Source organism: Phyllobates terribilis, unplaced genomic scaffold (genome assembly GCF_046119375.1).
Source record: "Phyllobates terribilis strain yellow unplaced genomic scaffold, ASM4611937v1 Scaffold_4__5_contigs__length_816908805, whole genome shotgun sequence".
Taxonomy (NCBI): Eukaryota; Metazoa; Chordata; class Amphibia; order Anura; family Dendrobatidae; genus Phyllobates; species Phyllobates terribilis.
In genome coordinates this window covers 572314866-572339112 of record NW_027362764.1, presented here as the reverse complement: position 1 = coordinate 572339112, position 24247 = coordinate 572314866, and positions in this window count along the sequence as shown.

The following is a 24247-nucleotide window of genomic DNA, read 5'->3' as shown; positions in this document are numbered from 1 at the left end:
CAACAGACATAACATTTTTATTTTTCCTTCCAGGGAGCTGTGATCTCTACGTTTCTGTATATTCATACGTCGGACTTCTTCAGCGTGGCAATGGCAAATATTCTTACTTTATTTCTTTATTTATACTTGGAGAAAAGAGGCATGATTCAGACTGAGGTTTCTTTTATATATATATGTATATGTTTTTTAACTATTTTAGTCCCTACAGGAAGCTTAAAGGGGTTGTCCACTACTAGGATGATCTCTTCTCTATCTGAATGTTTGGCGCTGATGAAATGCAAACACCTATATTCACCCCCGGTGCCGGCACCGTTTCCGGGGGTCCCGCGCGGTTGTTATGGCACATGAGCCCTGCAGCGCAGGCACGGGACGTGAGGATAAGTGCTTTTATTGTATCGATGCCAAACATTCAGATTGAGAAAGGAACTTTTACAACTTTTGACCTCATAAACTGTCACATAGCGGCAGGAATGGAGATAAAAGTCCTTTTTTTCCCTTTTTTTACTTCACTCCATTGTGGCGATACAGCGCACCAGAGGGCACCAACATTTCTGGTGCCTAATGTGTTATATCTTTTATCAGTCAACTGGCCTTCACAGGAATAACCAAGATGACAGCGAAGGGAGAGGGGCCTTAAATAGACCCCCAGCCCATGGCGACCTATCAACACCCCATGATCTAGTGGAAAGGTAGCCAATGGGCACCCAAACAAATTCCTTGTGTAGGGTCGCACCACTTAAACTTCACTGTCAGAGTTGCAGCAGCATTTAAGAAGTTAAACAGCAGCGATCAGAGCGAGCTCCAGAGATCTGTCAGAGGGCTCATACTCATATGCGAAAAAAACGGACGGGTGTAATCCGATAAAAGATCGGATTGTACTCTGACCAATGTTATTCAATGGGTTACATCTCATCTGCGATTTTTTTTCTCAGCTGAAATCGGACTGAGAAAAAAATCGCACCATGCTGTGTGTGGCAGCGTATATTGGACGAGCCTCGCCAATGCAAGCCAATGGGTGCGAAAAAAAAAACGGACGGCACACGGACTATCCGTACGCCATCCGATTTTTGCGGATACATTACCATTTTGTAACATAGAACTCTGTAAATGATCCTGTCAGTGATTGTAGAATAATAGTTGCAGAGAAAAAAAACGCATTGCATACGGATGCTAGGTGTGAAAAATCGCATAGCAATCGCATGGCACTTGTCCGTTTTTTTTTGGACCAGAATACAGGACGTTTTTTTTCTCACATATGGGTATGAGCCCAGAGGTGGATGACGGCTGCAGAACTCCGCTCCTGAGCCCGCTCCATAAACCCCTCTATATGACGTAATGGTACATGAGGTATCGGAAAGGGGTTAACCAATCTGCCATTATTTCTATCACTTCCTAGCCCCTTGTCCCAATTTTCATCAAGAATAACTCTTGGATCGATTTCATCAGATTTTTTTATTTTTTCCTCTTATTTTTAATGCCTATAGCTTATTAATAATTATTATTAACTCTTCTGCATGGAGAATGTCTATAAACCAGCAACAGCAGTATTCTATTTTTTACAGTGTTCACCATGCTGTGTAAATGACATGTTACCTTTATTCTGAGGGGCAGTATGACAACAGCAACACTAAATTTATTTTATTTATTTATTTTACTTCTTTATATAGCACCATTAATTCCCCAGCGCTTTACAGACATTATCATCACTTTCCCCATTGGGGCTAACAATCTAGATTCCCTATAAGTATGTCTTTGGAGTGAGGGAGGAAACCGGAGAACCCAGAGGAAACATGGGGAGAACATACAAACTCCTTGCAGATGTTGTCCTTGGTGGGATTTGAACCCAGGACCCCAGTGCTGCAAGGCTGCAATGCTAACCACTGAGCCACTGTGCTGTCCTGATATATTGAAACTAGATGGTGGCCCGATTCTAACGCATCGGGTAATCTATAATATGTATGCGGCCGACCGTGCGCGACTAATCATCGAAGCAGTGTTTAAATGGGTTGTGCACTACTTTAAATTCAGGACAGCGGTGTTTTAAATTTCGCGCCAATATCGCTGATTGGTCGCGGCCGCGACCAATCAGCGTACTATGTTAGTGAGGACCGGGGAGCGGCGCTGCCTGTGCGGGTACTTCCACTGCGAGCAGCCGGGAGATGACTGGCTAGCGCCGGTCATCTCCCGGCTGCGTCGCCGCTGACCTCCGTGCGGCAGATGAGCCGCTAACGGCCGCCATCTTGTTCTGAAATCCCACGTCGCTGATTGGCCACGGCCGGACCAATCAGCTACGCGGGATTTCCTGGACGAACAGACAGATGGGATAAGCCGATTATATAGTAGATGTTTTGAAAAATGTCAGTCCATTTTTTCACCATTTACATATCATTACCATGTCTATCCATCCCGTGATTTCCATAGTTCCACAACTTTTCCTTCTCGGTGTTCCAATTTCAGCGATAATTAAGTATAGTTTTTTAAAAGCAAAATAGTAACATAGTAACATAGTTTTTAAGGTTGAAGGAAGACTAAGTCCATCTAGTTCAACCCATAGCCTAACTTGTTGATCCAGAGGAAGGCAAAAAAAAACCCTGTGGCAAACACTAAGCTCCACATTGGGGAAAAATATTCCTTCCCGACTCCATACGACAATCAGACTAGTTCCCTGGATCAACGCCCTATCAAGGAATCTAGTATTTATAACCTGTAATATTATACTTTTCAAGAAAGGCATCCATGCCCTTCTTAAATTTTAATAGTGAATCACTCATTACAACATCATGCGGCAGAGAGTTCCATAGTCTCACTGCTCTTACAGTAAAGAATCCGCGTCTGTGATTATGATTAAACCTTCTTTCCTCCAGACGTAGATAGATCTCTTAGACCTGGTTAAGGTGGTGTACTTACTATGAACTTCTGTTTAAGAAGGGCTGTATAATCCTTTTCTGAAAGATTTCTTGTCTGATATTAAAATGAATCCTGATGTCTGATCACTGCTAATATGCTTCTTCCGTCAGCCCCATATAGTGCACGAGCCGCATTCTATGGTGACGAGCTGTGACTAATTAGCACTTTATGTACAGATGACTACATCGGAGGCGGATAATACGTGCCACAGATCCACACAGTTCAGTGTGACAAACACCAGCCGGGTCATCTGACAGTTGTCCTTCAGAAATAATAATAATAATAATTTTTATTTATATAGTGCCAACATATTCCACAGCACTTTACAATTAAGCACAGACAATAAATTCAATACAAGGTAAGACAGTTTAAACAGCTACATTAGGAGTGAGGTCCCTACTCGCAAGCTTACAATCTATCCAGGATGCCAATACTGTAAACTGTTGCTGTGGAGCAGAGAGCCATCGGCTCCCCACTCCGCCATTTACTCCGCCATGCCACAGACTACTTCCAACCTGGCGGCCCATTTTAGGCCAGCGGCCCGCATGAGACACCGCACTGCCTTGCAGCGCCATGACATGTAATGTCATGCAGTGAGGTCATCACGCTGCTTGTGCCAGCCCTCTGCAAGACAAGCCAGAAGAGGAGCCCGAGGCTGCAGCAGAAGGGGAAGCAGGGTTAGTTGAGCAGAATCTTTTTTTTTTTAATTATGTGGCCCGTGAGTCAGGTGGGGGTGGGGGTGAGACATCAGTTGTCACTTGATCGTCAGTATGTGATTTGCATACATGCAGACATGTGCTGACTAGAATAGAACATTGAGCAAAGTGGCTGGGACCCTAGTCGCCACGTGACCACAAATTGCATTCTTGCCATCATGTGACAATTGCTGAAATTGGCATCCAGAGCCAAATCCTAATAGTGTGTATATTACGATTAAGCAGGCTACACTACTTCTTGTAATACCCCTTTAGTGATTAGTATGATGTCATTATTCTGTCACTATGTGGTGGTATTACGTAGTCTTGGTGTCTCATCTGGAGGAGGGGAAGCTGCATGGGTGTGTGTGAGTTCAAATATCAGGGCTGAAATACTGTCCAGTCTGGTCCTGCTGACCACTGTGAACTTCCAAAATTACCTTCAAATGTCACATTTTATTTACTTATATAGCTCCATAAATTCCACTACACTTTACAGAACTCATCATCGCTTTCCCCATTTGGGCTCACAATCTAGATTCCCTATCAGTTTGTCACACAAACACGGGGAGAACATACAAACTCCTTGCAGATGTTGTCTTTGGTGGGATTTGAACCCACGACCCCAGCGCTGCAAAGTAACAGTTCTAACCACTGAGCAGCCCTTACACAGCAGATCTGGTTAATGGAACAATAAAGATCATATGTATGGCTGGGTAGATGTGTGTCACTTATTTGGGGAATTTATGTTGGAAAATGGCAAGCTAGCAGAGACAGTGTGATGCACTGGCCAATATTCTGCTGGGAAACCTTGGATCCTGGTATTTCGGTGGGTTTATGTTACTTTGACAAATACCACCTACGCAAACGTTGTTGTAGACCAAGTACTGCCCTTCATGGCAGCAGTAATCTATAATAGCAGTCCTTGCAGGGCAAGGCACCGTCACACTGCCAACATTCCTCAGGAATTGTTCCAGTTTGTGCCTTGATGAGTCCGGGCTGTTCTGGCGACACAAGGGCGACCTACCCAGTATTAGGGAAGTGGTTATAATGTTGTAGCTGGTTGTTGTGTGTTGTTATAGCTCGTTCACAACATATTCATTACAAACTGTGAAAACCACTTAAAGGGTCCACAGCAAAATAGATAAAGGCTATGTGCCCACGATGTGGAAATGCTGCATATTTTTTCCGCTTCTCCCTGGCAGGAAAAACGCATGCGGATTTTACATGCGTTTTTCCCGCCAGGTAGAAGCGTTTGTCAAGTGTTTTTGCATGCATTTCTGCATGCGGGTTATCAAGCGCTTTACTAAGCGATTTTAGCATCACTTGGAAAAGTGCTTGACAACTTGGTCACACTATATAAATCCGTGCAACCGGCATGGATTTATATAGTGTGACCAAGTAATAATTAAAAGAAAAGAATAAGAATGGCAAAAAATAAAGATTATACTTACCTTCCGATGGCCCCCGGTGTTTTCTCCGCCGCGTCCGGTCTGTTGTATGGGTCGCGGTGGTGTGAAGGACCTGTGGTGACGTCATTGAGTCATGTAACAGGTCACGCGACCGCCGACGTCAGCGGTCGCGTGACCTGTCACATGACTCAATGACGTCATGGCAGGTCCTCACACCACCGCAAGCTGTACAAGAGACCGGACGCATCGCTGAGGAGGCCGGGGGACACCGGAAGGTAAGTATAATCTTTATTTTTTATTTTAAATTCTTTTTTTTAACAGATACTATGGTACCCGAGTCTGGAGGAGAGTCTCCTCTTCTCCAGTTACGGGTACCATCCGCACATAAAATCGCTTAATATCCGTGTGTGCAAATGTGCTGACATGGATATTAAGCATTTCAATGCAAGTCAATGGCGGCAATTACGCTGAGTGTCCGCAAAATTAATGGACATGCTGCGTATTTTTCCGCAATGATAATCCGCAACGGAAATTTCCGCAGCATGTGCACAACACATGCGGATTATCATTGGGGAACATGGGGCACGTATTACCAAGTGTTTTTTAAGCGTTTTCACTGCGGAAATTCCGCAGCAAAAACGCTTGAAAAACGCATAGTGGGCACGCAGCCAAAAATAGACAAATACGCCAGCTGAATTATTTTATTAGTCTGGACAAAACCTTATTAAAACAAATGAGATGACTGTTTGTTCGGCGGACTGACTGGGAAGGGTGAAAGTTCACTTAATGTGCAATATGTTTAGGAATCGCCTTCTTTAAATTGCTCTGCTTGTAATTTTTAACTTTCTTTTCAAGGTTTTTATTTTAACCCCTTTACCCCCGAGGGTGGTTTGCACGTTAATGACCAGGCCAATTTTTAGAATTCTGACCACTGTCACTTTATGAGGTAATAACTCTGGAACGCTTCAACGGATCCCACTGATTCTGAGTTAGTTTTTTCATGACATGTTATACTTCATGATAGTGGTAAAATTTCTTCGATACACTGTTTGGGTGCACATCATGGTTTAGAAGGGAAGGAGCACTGTGTGACTTTTTGAACGCAAAATTGTCTGGAATCAAGAGCAGACACCTTGTCGCATTTTGGGTGCCGCTGATGTGCCTAAATAGTGGAAACCCCCCACAATTTACTCCATTTTGGAAACTAGACCCCTCAAGGATTTGATCAAGTTGTATAGTGTACATTTTGAACCCAGAGGTACGACAGAATTTGATAACATTAGGTCATCATATTGAATAAGTTGTCATTAGTCTTGAGCGCAAGTGCTCGCTACTTGAGTTTGCATCAGGTACTCGGGTATGCACCATGTATCACGGGTGCTCGAGTGACATGTTCGAGTCCCCGCCCCGCATGTTTCACGGTTGTTAGACACCCAAAAAAAACCATGCGGGGATCGCTCGTGCATGACAGGCAATCCCAGCAAGGTTTTTTTTGGCTGCGAAGTATATGGGGCAGAGACTTGAGCATGTCACTCAAACACCCGCGATACTCAGTGCATACCCGAGCACCCGATGCAAACTCAAGTAGCGAGCACTTGCGTTCAACACTGGTTGCCATATCGTCATCTTTTTTTTTTTCTTTACTTTTGAAAAAATCCCAACCCCAACCCTAATACAACCCCAACCCTAACCCTAGCCCAATCCTAACCCCAGCCCAACCCTAACCTTAGCCCAACCCTAACCTTAGCCCAACCCTTACCCAACCCTAACCCTAGCAGAACCCCAACCCTAGCCCACCCTAACACTAGCAGAACCCTAAACTCAACCCTAGCCCTAGCCCAACCGTAACCCTAACCCAACCCTAGCCCAAGCCGAACCCTAGTCCTAACACAACCCTAACCCTAGCACAACCCTAACCCTAGAGTTTTTTTTACGCTGTTCCTCGTGTGGTATAAGTGATTAGATGACTTTATTCTTCGGGTCAGTGCGATTACAGTGATACCAGATTCATATTGGGTTTTTATGATTGACAGCTGTCACACACTAAGGGTCCGTGCCCACGATGCGTTTTTCAAGCATTTTTGCTGCAGAATTTTCGCAGCGTAAATGCTTGTAAAACGCTTGGTAATCCTTCCCTCATGGTCCCCAATGTCAATGCACAATTTCCGCAGTGCTTTTGATGTGCGGAAAATTCCGCAGCATGTTCATTATTTGTGCATTTACGCATGCGGAATTGCCTTCGCAATGCATTAAAAAACGCAAAGCAATTCCGCATGTGCAAAACGCTTCAAAAACGTGCGAAAAACGCGTGTCAAATTCCCTACGTGTTTTTCCGGGCGAGGACATACAGAAATGAAGCGGAAATTTTCTGCAGCATTTCTGCATCTCCCTGGCAGACAAAACGCATGCAGATTGTGCATGCGTTTTTCCTGCAGAATGCATGCGGAATACATGCTTATTCACATGCGGATTCACATGCGTTTCCGCATGCAGATTGACAAGCGCTTTCCAGGCGATTAGCATCACTTAGAAAGTGCTTGACAACTAGGTCACACTATATAAATCCATGCAAACAGCATGGATTTATATAGTGTGACCGTAAAACAATGTTTTAAATAAAGCTATACTCACCCTCGATGCCCCGGCGTGTGCTGCAGCGCTCGTTCCTGTCTGGTTCCTGGCTGCCGGCATATCGCGAGACACAGCGGTGAAGGGCCTGCGGTCACATGACTGTGACGTCACCGAAGGTCCTTCAGCGCTGCCGGCATGCAGAGAGAGCCGTCGGAAAGGTGAATATAAACTTTATTTGTTATTTTATTCTTTTTTTCACAGGTAGAATGGTACCCAGGTCTGGATGAGAGTCTTCTCTCCTCCAGAACTGGGTACCATACGCACATTGAATCGCATATTATCCTCGTGTACACAGCGTCTCAATGCAAGTCAATGGCGGCGCTTCCGCTGCGCTTCCGCAAAATTAATGAACATGCTGCTTATTTATGAGCGCATTGCAGACAGCTGCTTAGATAGGAGGCTGTCTTTAGGACCGAGAGACTACCTCTCTCTTGCTAATTTGCTCTCTGGCCTGGGTGTATATATACCTGGTGTGTCTGAGAGGGCGTCGCCGGTTATATTCATTACTGCTTGTGAAGCTTAGCAGGAGCAGTACCTCTTCCTCTCTGGAGCTTGAGGCCGTGTGCACATTTATAGTTCATCTAAAGCTAAGCCATTTTCCCCTGTTTTGTCTACGCTTGTTGTCTTTAGAGTTTTAGTGGAGGTTGACTACTGTTCATCTCCTTCCATCCCTAGCCGTAGCCTTACGTTAGGGAAAATAGGGTGATCGGCGATAGCTGAGAAGGCTATATAGGGACGTTAGTTTAGACAGGGTGACGCTAGACCAAACTAGAAGGTCTCCACTTCCCCCTTTCCCTGGTGTTTGGGCTACCTCTCCCTTTTTCCTCTGTGTTGCACTTACACCTGGCGTGACAGTGCCCTCGGTTATGGAGGCTTAGCCAATTCACACTGATGGCAATTCCGACAAGCTTCTTCCACCACTTGTTCAGGCCAATACATGAACCATTGCAACCATTGGAAGGTTCTAGTCACACCCCTCCAGGTTCTTCTTAGTTCACGGCTTGGTGGTTCCACTACCCTGCCCGTTACAGGTATGTTGCTGAGAAAAGCTCTGAGGGGGAGACTGCCCCCTTGTGGCCTCAGTTACCAACTGATCCACCATCTCTGTGCTCACTTATTGCATCCTGCCGACTATGCCAAATGTAAAATAGGTACACGGATGCAACAGCATAGAGGATTAGGATACAGGGGTAACTTAACAAACAAATATTTATTTGATTAACACAAGGACAAGTGGGGCCTATGGCACAATATAAAGAGTAAAGCAAATGGTGGAAGAACAGTAACTTATTGTACAATAGAATACAACAATGCGGCTATACAGAATATCAACACAATTGTAATCCCACACTATTGTTCTATTCTAATGTTCCATGCCGTTAGACCACAAGTCCCTTATCACTGAGTCACACCCGTTATGCTGGCCACCTTCGTCCCCTGAAGCAAGGGCCCAGTCCCCTGAGTACCATATGTCTACACCGGATGTCACAGCTAAAGCGAACGTCCCTCTTCAATGGCCTGGTCGTCGCTCTTGACTCTGGCTCTGCTCCTTCAACTCAGATCTCTTAGCTCTGGTCTCTCATCTCTGGTTTCGGCTACCCAGATCTGATCACTCGCCCCTGATTCTGGTTATTCGACTCTTCACTTGGGTCTGTTCACTCAAATCTTCACTCCGGTCTGGTCACTTGATTCTTGTCATTCGGTTACTCACTCGGATCTGGTTACTCATAATGGCGGCTTTACCCAACTCCGCTGCACCGCACGTCCGTCCTGCTACTGGTCCAGGCGTTGTCTCCTCCCCTTCAGTGCCCTCCTGGGCCTTTTACAATTACTAACTGCGCAACAGCTATCACTTGACCTGGTTACCCCTCCAATCTCTTCCCTGAGGGAACATGCACTTCACTTTTCAGTTCCTGCTGTTGCAGTTCTTGCTACTTTCTCTTGTCCTAGAATATTTGACCAGCAGATGACGGTGTCTGACTACCGACACTATTAGGCCTCAAGCTGTGGAAATCTCTCATTTGTCCATCTCCTTGCACCAACTGTATGGATTACAATTTCTTCATAACTCCTCCCCTTAGTCTGGATTTAGACTCTTCAACTCTTCCAGTGTTCTTCTGACTCCCTGCTAAACATTTATACCCATTAAATCCAATCCCAATTTATATCCATTTCCACTGTTGATTGTGAACTTTATGTAGACGCATAAGATTTTCATTTCCATCCTTCCCTTATTTCTACATGTGGGGTCTCTACATTCTATTTCCTGGCATTTAACGAAGCAGCTCTTTCTGTGTCTCTAACAAAGTGTGAAGATGGCCAAACACAGTGGCTAGAAATAGATTGAGGGCTGAACAAATGAACGTCTGCTAAACGATTGTTACACAGATGTAGCGTAAGGCTGTGTTCACACGTTGCAAGCAAAAATGCAGAGGTTATACCGCGATTGTGGGAAAAAACAACAACTCACCACTGCCACTATGTGTGAATGTTGCTGAATATTTTAGTCCATGTTAATTGCCTGATAAGCTGGCCATACACATTAGATAGCTGTTGGCTGAATGATTCTTTGGTCGATAGCATTCTCCCATGACTCCCCCCATATACGGGAATGCTCGATTCAGCCATGACTCCACTTTCAATGGATTATCTTCCCACTGAACAAAAAGATCAGCTGTTGATATTCCAACGTCCAAGTACTTTTCTTTCCTGATATCGTATGTTGGGTAAGACTTGTAAACCCTTCATACACATTAGATTGTTTGCTGAACCAGTTAAAGTAACCAGGTTCAGATAACTTTTGTCTAATGTTTACTGGTTCTTTACAGTTGTTCAAACTGGCCATATATGTTCAATGGCACTGGACAAGGGACAATCTTTCAATAATCTGGGAATGTTCTATGGACATTCTTTCATGGAATATATAAAATATTCTCAGATAATGACACTATGTCATCGGTAGACTACAGCGATCATCCATTGATTGATTACCCCCACTGAATAATTGTTTTGGTTGAGGTCATCTGTCTTTATCAACTTAGGCTAATATCAATTCCGGTGGGGTGTTTACGTTGATAATAAGTTATCATCACCTATCCCAAAGAAGACTGACAAAGATAGCCAAGAATTTTGTTTGTGAGCCTCGAACAGCAGTTAGTGTGCAGATGTGGAGCTCGGTGGCATTCAGAGGGGGGGTTTAGCAATCAAACCCTCACAGCGTTCATCTTCTTTCTCCAGCAGTCCCATAGAGAATGAATGGTGTAGCGGTCAAGCATGAACACTGCCATTCCATTCAGATGGCACAAAAAGTCCCCTTTCTGGCAATCTGTGAGAGTCTTAGTAATTGGATCTTCACTTATCTAGAAGCCATCACATAGCCTGTAGATAGGTAATAAAATTCTTGTAATCAAAATAACCCTTTCATTCATTTTGAAGAGCACATGGGCATGAAATGAGCAAATCCCAATCTGGGTTGCTCATAAGCAATTAAGCTTTAATTGGTCAACTGGTAGGAAATGTGCCTGTTGACTCAGCTTTTAAGTAGCAATTAGTCTGCTGTTTAACTTTGCCCGGAGCACGTGTTCTTTAACAATCTATTGATGGCACACACCTACTAAGAATAAATGTTTGCTAAAGGACTCGTATTAATGAATCAGACAATGAAGAGTGATACTAGAAACTGGCACCATATAGTACAGAAGTGATCTGTCGTACATCATAAATTCTAAGTAATTTCCTACTAATTAAACATTTTGAAGGGAAGTTTGTAGCATTCCATGAAAGAATTTTTTTGGGATTGAATATTTGGAACTTTTGCATAAGTCAACTGCTGGTTTAATTGAAGGCTAGCTAATTTGTACCAGCTCCAACATATTGAATCAATTTGAAGTCAGTCTCGCTTGCTTGACAAGGTAATTTTGGGGCATATGAAAGTAAAAGTTTGTTCAGTAGTTGAAATAGTGTAAAAACACAATACAACGCAGTTATAAGATGCTGACACACATTTAAAGCCCCCGTCTCACATAGCGAGATCGCTGCTGTGTCACGGTTTTGGTTACGCAACAGCGACCTCACCAGCGATGTCGCTATGTGTGACACTTTGCAACGATCAGGCCCCTGCTGTGAGGTCGCTGATCGCTGCAAAGTGTCCTGGACCATTTTTTGGTCGTTGCTCTCCCGCTGGTCAGCACACATCGTTGTGTGTGACCAGCGGGAGCAGCGATCAGGCTGGTAACCATGATAAACATCGGGTTACTAGGGGCACACGCGCACCTAGTAACCCGTTGTTTATCATGGTTACGAGCCTGCTAAAGTGAGCGGTAACCTCCCGCTCACTGTAGCAGAGTGGTAACCATGATAAACAACGGGTTACTAGGTGCGCGTGTGCCCCTAGTAACCCGATGTTTACCATAGTTACCAGCCTGCTCCTGCTTCAGCAGGCTCGTAACCAGGAGCAGGACATCGTGGAAAGATTCTTTCCACGATGTCGCTGCTCCCCTGATCGTTGGTGAGCCTGCCTGTTTGACAGCTCACCAGCGACCACATAGCGACGCAGCAACGATCCCTGACAGGTCGTATCGTTGTCGGGATCGTTGCAGCGTCGCTAAGTGTGACGGGGCCTTAAGGATCTTTGCCCAAACCTGATAATTTTTGTAGGATCAGCCAACAAATGTATATGGGGTTGTCGGCACTGTAAAACAACTGCAAATGTAGAGTGAATGAAGGATTGGCATGCTGGATTTCAATCTTTTAGGACCCACTGGAGAAAAGCTACCGTCAGAAGAGCTTGGTAGCGACTCATTAAAGACAATCTGTCTCCACACTTGAGCTATCTAACCTTTTAATATGGGCATACAGGTTATAGACTGCTGAAAAAAAAGTCATCCCTGTATGCCTCATATCAGATGTCTTGTGGATACATCAACTTTTACCACTATTTAAATTACCTCTTTCAAGCTCTGGGGAGTACGCTGCCTTGAAGATAACTCTGCCTCCACACTTCATTATCCTATGTATCACATGCACAGCGTCACTCTGTCCCTGTGATATCAGGTGCTTGACTGGAAATTTTGCACCTGCGCATTCCATCTCTCGTTGTTTCTCCTCAGTGTTCCACCCTTCTGTGGACATAGGCTTCACGTTCCTACTGCGCAGATGCCTGCGAGTCACTGGTACTTCCGCTCCCAGTGTTCTTTGGCGCAGAAACCTTGCAGTAAACACGTATCAGTGACTCGCCAGCACCTGCGTAGAAGGAAAGTGAAGCCTATTCCCATAGGAGGGCGGAACACTGGAAAGGAACGCTAAGAGATGGAATGTGTAGGTGCGAGATTTCCGGACGAGCACCTGATGTCGCAGGCACAGAGTGACGCTGTGGGAGGCGACACATATGATAATGGGATAAATCCTATAAGGGTTAATATACACAGTACATGTCAAAGGGAATTAATGTAACCACTGTGTAAGTAAGAGGATTGTATGCAAAAGTTCAGTGCAAAAGGCATGAGAGAGCATACACAAAAATTGCACTCAAGAACCACTTTATAAAGTTAAAAAATATAAGCTTTATTTCTACAGTTAAAAAGATAGTACAAACATAAAGAATATAAAAAGGGTGATGACAGGGAACGACCAAAGTGTGGCACCGCAACAAGAGAGGTAAATTATTAGCATATATATTATAAGAGTAGCAGTAACTTGGGAATTCAGAGTGTAGCGTCTTCCATATATAGTCAGGTCACCAATTGTATCTAATTGTCCAAAATCAGTGAAGCATAAACACTGACATCCCAAGCACACATACTAGCATAAGCACATACCAAATTGTAGATAGCATCAACAATTGTAAATGGTTACATGAAAAGCGGTGCCACAACCCAACGCGCGTTTCAGCTAAAAGTGCCTTCTTCTGGGAGAGTCATGATATGATAATGGGAGTGCGGAAGCAGAGTTATCTTCAAGGTGACATCCTTCCCCTAAGCCTGGAAAAACTCATTTACATAATCGGATAAAAGCTGATTTTTCAACAACAAGACATCTGATATGAGACATACAAGGATGACCTTTTCATCAGTCTACAACCTGTATGTCCATAGCAATACGGTAGATATCTCAAGTGTGGTGAGAGATTCCCTTTAACATCCTCATGGTAGACACATGAATACTTGGTCAATCCAAGCGATTGACCAAGTATTCATGTGTTGTTGACAAATCCGCTTGGGGTTAATAACAGCAATCAGCATTTTGCTCCAATCTCTGCTGGAGTGCATGATGAGCATATTCTCCTCTGTACTATCCATTGTCTATTGGACTTCTGGAGATAACTGAGTGTTGTTCTGATTTCTGTAGGAGAAAAAGATTTGGCACTCCTTGTTGGTATTGATGAAAACAATCTTTAATGGTGCAATCCAGAAAAATAACGTTTCAGAACGTTATTTTTCTGGATTGCACCATTAAAGATTGTTTTCTTCAGTACCATCAAGAAGTGCCCGATCATTTTCTCTTACTTAATACAGGGTGGTTTTCCTCCTGTGTACCACTGATACGGAGTGATGTGTACCCCTTACACTGTTCGGATTTCTTTACTCTGTAGATTTCTGTTTTTACCGAATACAGTACTTACACATTATCAGTACAAGTGGTAGGAATCATTGTAATGGTGTGTGTTTAACCAGTTAAAAGAGGTTTTGTGGTCATATAATACCTTGAAAACCCATCTGTAGGATAGGTGATCTGTATCTGATTGGTATGGGTCGGACACCCTTCATGCCCTATGATTAGCTTTTACAAGCTCCTGTAGTATCTGGATGTAAACACAAGGAAACAAGATGCACTGTGCAGCTCCACTCAGTGTGTAGTGGCCACTTCCAGGTACTACAGAGCAGCTCAAAAAAATAGGAGCTGATCTGCAGTACTTGGCAGAGAACACTACACAGCGAATGAAGCTGTGCAGTGCAGCACTGTTCCGTGTGTTTACATCTGGTCACCACCAGAGATGGAAAATAGCTGATTGGTGGAAGTTCTGGGTGTCAAACCCTTCCGATCAGATACCGATGACCTAGCCGATGCACAGGTCATCAGTATATTTAGGAAACATCTAGTGCACATAAGTATTTATCAGATACTGCATTGCATAAAGCCAGCTGTATATCTCCTTCATCAGGATTCATTGCTGAGAATGAGGAACATGTCAGACCCTCTACATATCTGCAGAACATCTTGCATCCCTACGCAGCTTCCACAGTTATAATAACCACGGCCTGAAGACCTGTTAAACTTGAGCTGCATTTTGTAGCTGGAACCAGACTGGTAATTGGATATAATAGGATTATGGGATTAATACGGCTGGTAAATCCTGTTTCTACTACAGGAGAAGAACAAACAAATTCCATCCAAGTCTGGTTTATTGAACAGTGTAAAAAAGAATAATACAATCAGTCATTTCTTCCAAGTTAAACGTGAGAACAACATCCTAAATATCTGTGTAGTTTTTAATACTAAAGGGGTTATACAAAATTTAAAAAAAGGGTCCAAAGTGTGAGAAACAATGAATATGAAGGGTTTATGGAACTACAGTCACTATAAAAACACATCTATGCCAATAGAAAATAATAATTTTGTTTCTATAAACAACAACGCTCTTGTCAGTTGGTTGCAGCCCAGCCCTATTCATCTCAATGTAAATGAGGCATATCAAATGTAGTCATCGGACATGAGTGGCTTTGTTTCTGGAAGAACCAACAATATATTAATTGACTACAGGCAATCCCCAGGTTACGAACTACATACATTCTGCAGCTTTACTCATAACCAAGATATGTATGTAAGTTGGAACAGGGCCATTTGGCCTCTTCTTTCCACTTTTGTGCTCCGCATCTCCGGCGTCTTCACCATAGACCAGGACTTTCGGCCACGTTAAGGCCTCAGAGGGTACTAAGCGTCATAAGGTCTTTGAGGCCTGGACAGCGGAAAGAAGAGGACCGTGCAGTGAGCAACTAGGAGGCCAGAGAGGTGATTCTTAGATATTTGTTTAGCCAATACTCACCTGACCGTCTGGTCCTTTTCCCTCCATCATCGGTGTGTCACATCTCCAGCCTCTTCACTATAGGCCAGGGCTTTTGGCTGTGTCCCGGCCAGAGTATACTGCACGTCATAAGGTTGTGATGACGACTTGACCTTATTACCCGCAGTGAGTTCCAGCCAGGATGCATCCAGCAGTACTGGTCTATAATGAGGCAGGATATCCAGGTGCTCAACGGCAGAAAGAAGAGGACCAGAAATCCGTCAGTGAGGTCAGAGGTGAGATATTAGGTTTTTGTTTTTTTTTTTGAACATCCAACGTTCATATCTAGGTGTCATTCATAAATTTTATGTTTGTAAGTCGCAGACTGCCTGTACATAGCATTCACTTTAAATCACATGATATTCGTGGAGGATCTGTCATTTCTCCCAACAGGTTGGTCTTAATAAATACTTACATTCCTTGCAAAATGACAATACTGGAAAGCCCTTTCCTAAAGCCCTGCATTGTGCTGTCCCTCATGATAACCCTTGTCAATAGAGAATTTCCCTGCAGCGTCTGCCATCGTCCACACTATGAACACACTCTATTGACTAAGAGAATGGTGCTGTCCAGTTGCCAATGTATTAATACATTTCCAAGAGGAATAACAAAGTAGAGTTCAATGAAAAGATGTTCCAGCATTATTACCTACTTAAAAAGGGTGTGCATATTATTTATTTTTTAAGGATCTTGGGGACATGATTTTGTCGCACTTACTAATATATAAGTATTACATGTTCTCCTCCTTTGTGAAGCACATCCGCATGTTACTGCAGCTTTCCACACAGACTGTACAGATCTACTGGTCTCAAAATGGCTGATGATGGAGGAGCAGTGACCCGACCTGTCCATCTGCCTCCTCCAATTGAAAAACTGTGCATATGAAAGCTGCTTCCAATTGGAGGAGGTTGATGGACAGGTCTGGTCACTGCTTCTCCACCAGAAGACATTTTATGGACAGTAGACCCGTGCAGTCTATGAGGAAGAAAGAGAACCTGTATATATAAGACTGCCACAAAGTCATGTCCTCCAACATATTCATTAAAATAACAATAAAGTGACCAGCCCCTTTAAGGTATATTAGTTTCTTCTTCTTTATTAGTAATTTAATACTATTAATACAATATTAATACAACTTCATTTTTAGAACTGGTAGCATTAGCTATTTTTTATATTATATTTAATGTGAAGAGAGAGATCAAGAAATCCTTAAAGAGACAAAATAAAAAGAAGCCGATCACAGAGATCAGGAAGCAAGAAATGAAAAACTATCTAATTTTATATAACAATTTCCTATCAAAGAAGGAGGCAGAGACAGAGCGTTCTGATATTCCAGACGAGTACCATAGCCTTCATTCTGGGAGAGTACTTCAGCTTATAGTAAATTGGACCCTTGCTATAATGGTAAGCGGTAACAGCACATAGGATCCGTCAGCTTCCCTGACATGTCTAGTTAGTTGATATTTGCATTCCCTATGAAATAACAAATTTGAGACATCTTTTTTTTTAACTCTGTATGGGCTCTGTTATTCCTCCTGGAAAGTTATCCATTCAACTGAATGTTACCATTCTCTTTATAAGGCCACGTTCACACGTTCAGTGTTTGGTCAGTATTTTACATCAGTATTTGTAAGCCAAAACCAGGAGTGGAACAATCAGAGAAATAGTATAATAGAAACACGTCACCACTTCTGTATTTATCACCCACATATGGTTTTGGCTTACAAATACTGATGTAAAATACTGACCAAATACTGAATGTGTGAACGTGGCCTTAATAGGATGTGGTGCTACATAGTATGACGCAATCACCACAGATTGGACAGTGACAAGAGAAATACCACATAGATGTCAATTTGTTCATACATTTATTGAGGGATCACAGGGGAACAGCACGATGAGATGCAGAATCGTTATTTAATTCAGAATATGAGCATTATATAAGTCAGGAGAGCCGACGAGCCCCTTAATAAGTTCAGAAACACGCATTACAGGTTATAGCAGTTTTCCAGCTTTCGCTGCCTTCTGACATTGTTCTGTAGCACCTTCTGGTTCCTCCTCTATTGGAATTTCCCCGGGATCTGGTGTCTCTTCTGTCGCAACAATCTCCTCCACACGCGGTTTTACTAATTCTAATGACATAGAAGTTAAACAATAATTGGATTTTTATTTCCGTATGTTATACTTCCAAAGAACATTCACCCTTTTTGTGCTTCTAAAACTTCTCTGTAATATTTCACAGACTTTACTCGATATTATTATGGCCAAATTTCACCACAACAATACTCACAAGTATTATAGGGTTGTACAATCATTGTAGATCTCCATGCGATATTGTGAGTTACCACTGCTAGTTTTACCATCACTCAAATTAGATCACACTGCCTCTTTATAAAACAATTTTTAATGATCATGGGGACCACAGACAACCTGGCTGAACAGTCTCCAATTTTGGCACCCTGTGCAATACATTGATGAACACCCACACAGATATGGCTGGTTTCACAATTTCCAGGCTGGCTTCCATTCCACTGACCTGAACTCAAAAGCCCCATAGGCATATATGAGACTGATGAGTTTGGCCGGCTTGTACAGTGGGGTAAATAAGTATTTGATACACTGCCAATTTTGCAAGTTTTCTCACCTACAAAGAATGGAGAGGTCTGTCATTTTTATCGTAGGTACACTTCAACTGTGAGACGGAATCTTAAAAACAATCCAGAGAATCACATTATTTGATTTTTACATAATTAATTACCATTTTATTGCATGAAATAAGTATTTTATGCAATAGAAAAGCAAAACTTAATATTTGGTACTGGAACCTTTGTTTGCAATCACAGAGGTCAGACGTTTCCTGTAGTTCTTGGCCACGTTTGCACACACTGCATCAGGGATTTTGACCGACTCCTCCATATAGATCTTAGATATTTCACTTTTCAGGGCTGTCGCTTGGCAACATTGAGTTTCAGCTCCTTCCAAAGATTTTCTATTGGGTTCAGGTCTGGAGACTGGCAAGGCCACTCCAGGACTTTGAAATGCTTCTTACGGAGCCACTCCTTAGTTACCCTGGCTGTGTATTTAGGGTCATTATCATGATGGAAAACCCAGCCACGACCCATCTTCAATGCTCTTACTGAGGGAAGGATGTTTTTGGCCAAAATCTGGCGATATACAGTACAGACCAAAAGTTTGGACACACCTCATTTAAAGCTTTTTCTGTATTTTCACGACTTTGAAAATTGTACATTCACACCGAAGGCATCAAAATTATGAATTAACACATGTGGAATTATATACTTAACAAAAAAGTGTGAAACAACTGAAAATATGTCTTATATTCTAGGTTCTTCAAAGTAGCCACCTTTTGCTTTGATGACTGCTTTGCACACTCTTGGAATTCTCTTGATGAGCTTCAAGAGGTAGTCACCGGAAATGGTTTTCACTTCACAGGTGTGCCCTGTCAGGTTTAATAAGTGGGATTTCTTGCCTTATAAATGGGGTTGGGACCATCAGTTGTGTTGTGCAGAAGTCTGGTGGATACACAGCTGATAGTCCTACTGAATAGACTGTTAGAATTTGTATTATGGCAAGAAAAAAGCAGCTAAGTAAAGAAAAACGAGTGGCCATCATTACTTTAAGAAATGAAGGTCAGTCAGTCCGAAAAATTGGGCAAACTTTGAATGTGTCCCCAAGTGCAGTTGCAAAAACCATCAAGCGCTACAAAGAAACTGGTTCACATGAGGACCGCCCCAGGAAAGGAAGACCAAGAGTCACCTCTGCTTCTGAGGATAAGTTTATCCGAGTCACCAGCCTCAGAAATTGCAGGTTAACAGCAGCTCAGAGTAGAGACCAGGTCAATGCCACATAGAGTTCTAGCAGCAGACACATCTCTTCAACAACTGTTAAGAGGAGACTTTGTGCAGCAGGCCTTCATGGTAAAATAGCTGCTAGGAAATCACTGCTAAAGACAGGCAACAAGCAGAAGAGACTTGTTTGGGCTAAAGAACACAAGGAATGGACATTAGACCAGTTGAAATCTGTGCTTTAGTCTGATGAGTCCAAATTTGAGATCTTTGGTTCCAACCACCGTGTCTTTGTGCGACGCAGAAAAGGTGAACGGATGGACTCTACATGCCTGGTTGAAGCATGGAGGAGGAGGAGTGATGGTGTGGGGGTGCTTTGCTGGTAACACTGTTGGGGAATTATTAAAAATTTAAAGCATACTGAACCAGCATGGCTACCACAGCATCTTGCAGCGGCATGCTATTCCATCCGGTTTGCGTTTAGTTGGACCATCATTTATTTTTCAACAGGACAATGACCCCAAACACACCTCCAGGCTGTGTAAGGGCTATTTGACCAAGATGAAGAGTGATGGGGTGCTACGCCAGATGACCTGGCCTCCACAGTCACCAGACCTGAACCCAATCGAGATGGTTTGGGGTGAGCTGGACCGCAGAGTGAAGGCAAAAGGGCCAGCAAGTGCTAAGCATCTCTGGGAACTCCTTCAAGATTGTTCGAAGACCATTTCCGGTGACTACCTCTTGAAGCTCATCAAGAGAATGCCAAGAGTGTGCAAAGCAGTCATCAAAGCAAAAGGTGGCTACTTTGAAGAACCTAGAATATAAGACATATTTTCAGTTGTTTCACACTTTTTTGTTAAGTATATAATTCCGCATGAGTTAATTCATGGTTTTGATGCCTTCAGTGTGAATGTACAATTTTCATAGTCATGAAAATACGGAAAAATCTTTAAATGAGAAGGTGTGTCCAAACTTTTGGTCTGTACTGTATGACCCCATCCATCCTTCCTTCAATATGGTGCAGCCATCCTGTCCTCTTTGCAGAAAAGTACCGCCAAAGTATGTTGTTTCCGCCACCATGCTTCATGGTTGGGACGGTGTTCTTGGGGTTGTACTCATCCGTCTTCTTCCTCCAAACACGGCGAGTGGAAATGATACCAAAAAGTTCTATTTTGGTCTCATCTGAACAAATGGCCTTCTCCCTTGCCTCCTCTGGATCATCCAAATGGTCATTGGTGAACTTCAAATGGCCTGGACATGTGCTGGCGTGAGCAGGGGACCTTGCGTGTTCTGCAGGATTTTAATCCATGACGGCGTAGTGTGTTACTAACGGTAATGTTTGAGACTGTGGTCCCAGCTCTCTTCTGGTCATTGACCAGGTCCTCCCCTGTAGTTCTGGGCTGATTCCTGACCTTTCTCAGAATCATCCTTACCCCACAAGACGAGATATTGCATGGAGCCCCAGAACGAGGAAGATTGACAGTCATCTTATATTTCTTTCATTTATTAATGATTGTGTCAACAGTTGTTGCCTTCTCACCAAACTGCTTGCCTATTGTCATGTAGCCCATCCCAGCCTTGTGCAGGTCTACAAATTTATCCCTGATGTCCTTAGGCAGCTTTTTGGTCTTGGTCTGGTGGAAAGGTTGGAGTGTGATTAATTGGGTGTGTGGACAGGTGTCTTTTATACAGGTAACGAGTTCAAACAGGTGCAATAATACAGGTAATGAGTGCAGACTAGGAGGGCTTCTTAAAGAAAAACTAACAGGTCTGTGAGATCCAGAATTCTTGCTGGTTGGAAGGTGATCCGATACTTATTTCATGCAATAAAATGCAATTTAATTATGTACAAATCATACAATGTGATTTTCAGGTTTTCACTTTTAGATTCTGTCTCTCACAGTTGAAGTGTACCTACAATAAAAATTACAGACCTCTCCATTCTTTGTTGGTGGGAAAAATTGCAAAATCGGCAGTGTATCAAATACTTATTTTCCCCACTGTATATAAACATATGTACACACACACACATACATATGTGTACAGTATATACTCAATATTGTGATTGTACACAATACTACTCTGCATTGATTTGTAGAATTCACACAAGCAGGTTTTGTTATCATCACTTATCTTCCTTTAGTGTTCATATGTCTGTTTTTGTGCTTTTAATTATTTTGTTACCCAATAAAGAATATATTTTTAATTTTGAGGTTTGCATATTTCTATATAGGTATACTTGAATTTATTGGTGCATTTTGGCCTCTTATATATTGCTTCTCATACTCATGTAGCTGATTTATATTTACAGTGGAATGTAAAAGTTTGGCCACCCCTGGTCAAAATGACTGTGATTGTGAACAGTTAAGCAAGTTGAAGATCAAATCATCTTTAAAATACCTAAAGTTAAAAATGACATATTTCATTTGCATTTTAGTTAAATATATACAGTACAGACCAAAAGTTTGGACACACCTTCTCATTTAAAGATTTTTCTGTATTTTCATGACTATGAAAATTGTACATTCACACTGAAGGCATTAAACTATGAATTAATACATGTGGAATTATATACTTAACAAAAAAGTGTGAAACAGCTGAAAATGTCTTATATTCTAGGTTCTTCAAAGTAGCCACCTTTTGCTTTGATGACTGCTTTGCACACTCTTGGCATTTTCTTGATGAGCTTCAAGAGGTAGTCACCGGAAATGGTTTTCACTTCAGAGGTGTGCCCTGTCAGGTTTAATAAGTGGGATTTCTTGCCTTATAAATGGCGTTGGGACCATCAGTTGTGTTTTGCAGAAGTCAGATGGATACACAGCTGATAGTCCTACTGAATAGACTGTTAGCTGCTTTTTTCTTGCCATAATACAAATTCTAAGTAAAGAAAAACGAGTGGCCGTCATTACTTTAAGAAATGAAGGTCAGTCAGTCCGAAAAATTGGGCAAACTTTGAATGTGTCCCCAAGTGCAGTTGCAAAAACCATCAAGCGCTACAAAGAAACTGGCTCACTTGAGGACCGCCCCAGGAAAGGAAGACCAAGAGTCACCTCTGCTTCTAAGGATAAGTTTATCCGAGTCACCAGCCTCAGAAATCATAGGTTAACAGCAGCTCAGATTAGAAACCAGGTCAATACCACACAGAGTTCTAGAAGCTGACACATCTCTTCAACAACTGTTAAGAGGAGACTTTGTGCAGCAGGCCTTCATGGTAAAATAGCTGCTAGGAAACCACTGCTAAGGACAGGCAACAAGCAGAAGAGACTTGTTTGGGCTGAAGAACACAAGGAATGGACATTAGACCAGTAGAAATCTGAGCTTTGGTCTGATGAGTCCAAATTTGAGATCTTTGGTTCCAACCACCGTGGCTTTGTGCGATGCAGAAAAGGTGAACGGATGGACTCTACATGCCTAGTTCCCACTGTGAAGCATGGAGGAGGAGGTGTAATGGTGTGGGGGTGCTTTGTTGGTGACATTGTTGGGGATTTATTCAAAATTGAAGGCATACTGAACCAGCATGGCTACCACAGCTTTTCCATCCGGTTTGCGTTTAGTTGAACCATCATTTATTTTTCAACAGGACAATGACCCCAAACACATCTCCAGGCTGTATAAGGGCTATTTGACCAAGAAGGAGAGTGATGGGGTGCTACGCCAAATGACCTGGCCTCCACAGTCACCAGACCTGAACCCAATCGAGATGGTTTGGGGTGAGCTGGACCGCAGAGTGAAGACAAAAGGGCCAACAAGTGCTAAGCATCTCTGGGAACTCCTTCAAGATTGTTGGAAGACCATTTCCGGTGACTACCTCTTGAAGCTCATCAAGAGAATGCCAAAAGTGTGCAAAGCAGTCATCAAAGCAAAAGTTGGCTACTTTGAAGAACCTAGTATATAAGACATATTTTCAGTTGTTTCACACTTTTTTGCAAAGTATATAATTCCACATGTGTTAATTCATAGTTTTGATGCCTTCAGTGTGAATGTTCAATTTTCATAGTCATGAAAATACAGAAAAATCTTTAAATGGGAAGGTGTGTCCAAACTTTTGGTCTGTACTGTATATGTTATGTATTTATGTATGCAGCATATTTACTGTGGTAAATTCACTGATTTTATCTCTATGTTTCTGACAAAATTATGTTTGCACTTTATTCACTGCTTGAAGTTATTTATGTATGGTATCTAGTTGTGTGTGGTTCATTTCCTGGTGTTATATACACTGTTCAAAAAAATAAAGGGAACACTTAAACAACAGAATATAACTCCAAGTAAATCAAACTTCTGTGAAATCAAACTGTCCACTTAGGGAGCAACACTGATTGACAATCAATTTCACATGCTGTTGTGCAAATGGAATAGACAATAGATGGAAATTATTGGCAATTATCAAGACACCCTCAATAAAGGAGTGGTTCTGCAGGTGGGGACCACAGACCACATCTCAGTACCAATGCTTTCTGGCTGATGTTTTGGTTACTTTTGAATGTTGCTTGTGCTTTCACACTCGTGGTAGCATGAGACGGACTCTACAACCCACAGAAGTTGCTCAGTTAGTGCAGCTCATCCAAGGTGGCACATCAATGTGAGCTGTGGCAAGAAGGTTTGCTGTGTCTGTCAGCGTAGTGCCCAGGGGCTGGAGGCGCTACCAGGAGACAGGCCAGTACACCAGGAGACGTGGAGGGGGTCGTAGGATGGCAACAACCCAGCAGCAGGACCGCTACCTCCGCCTTTGTGCAA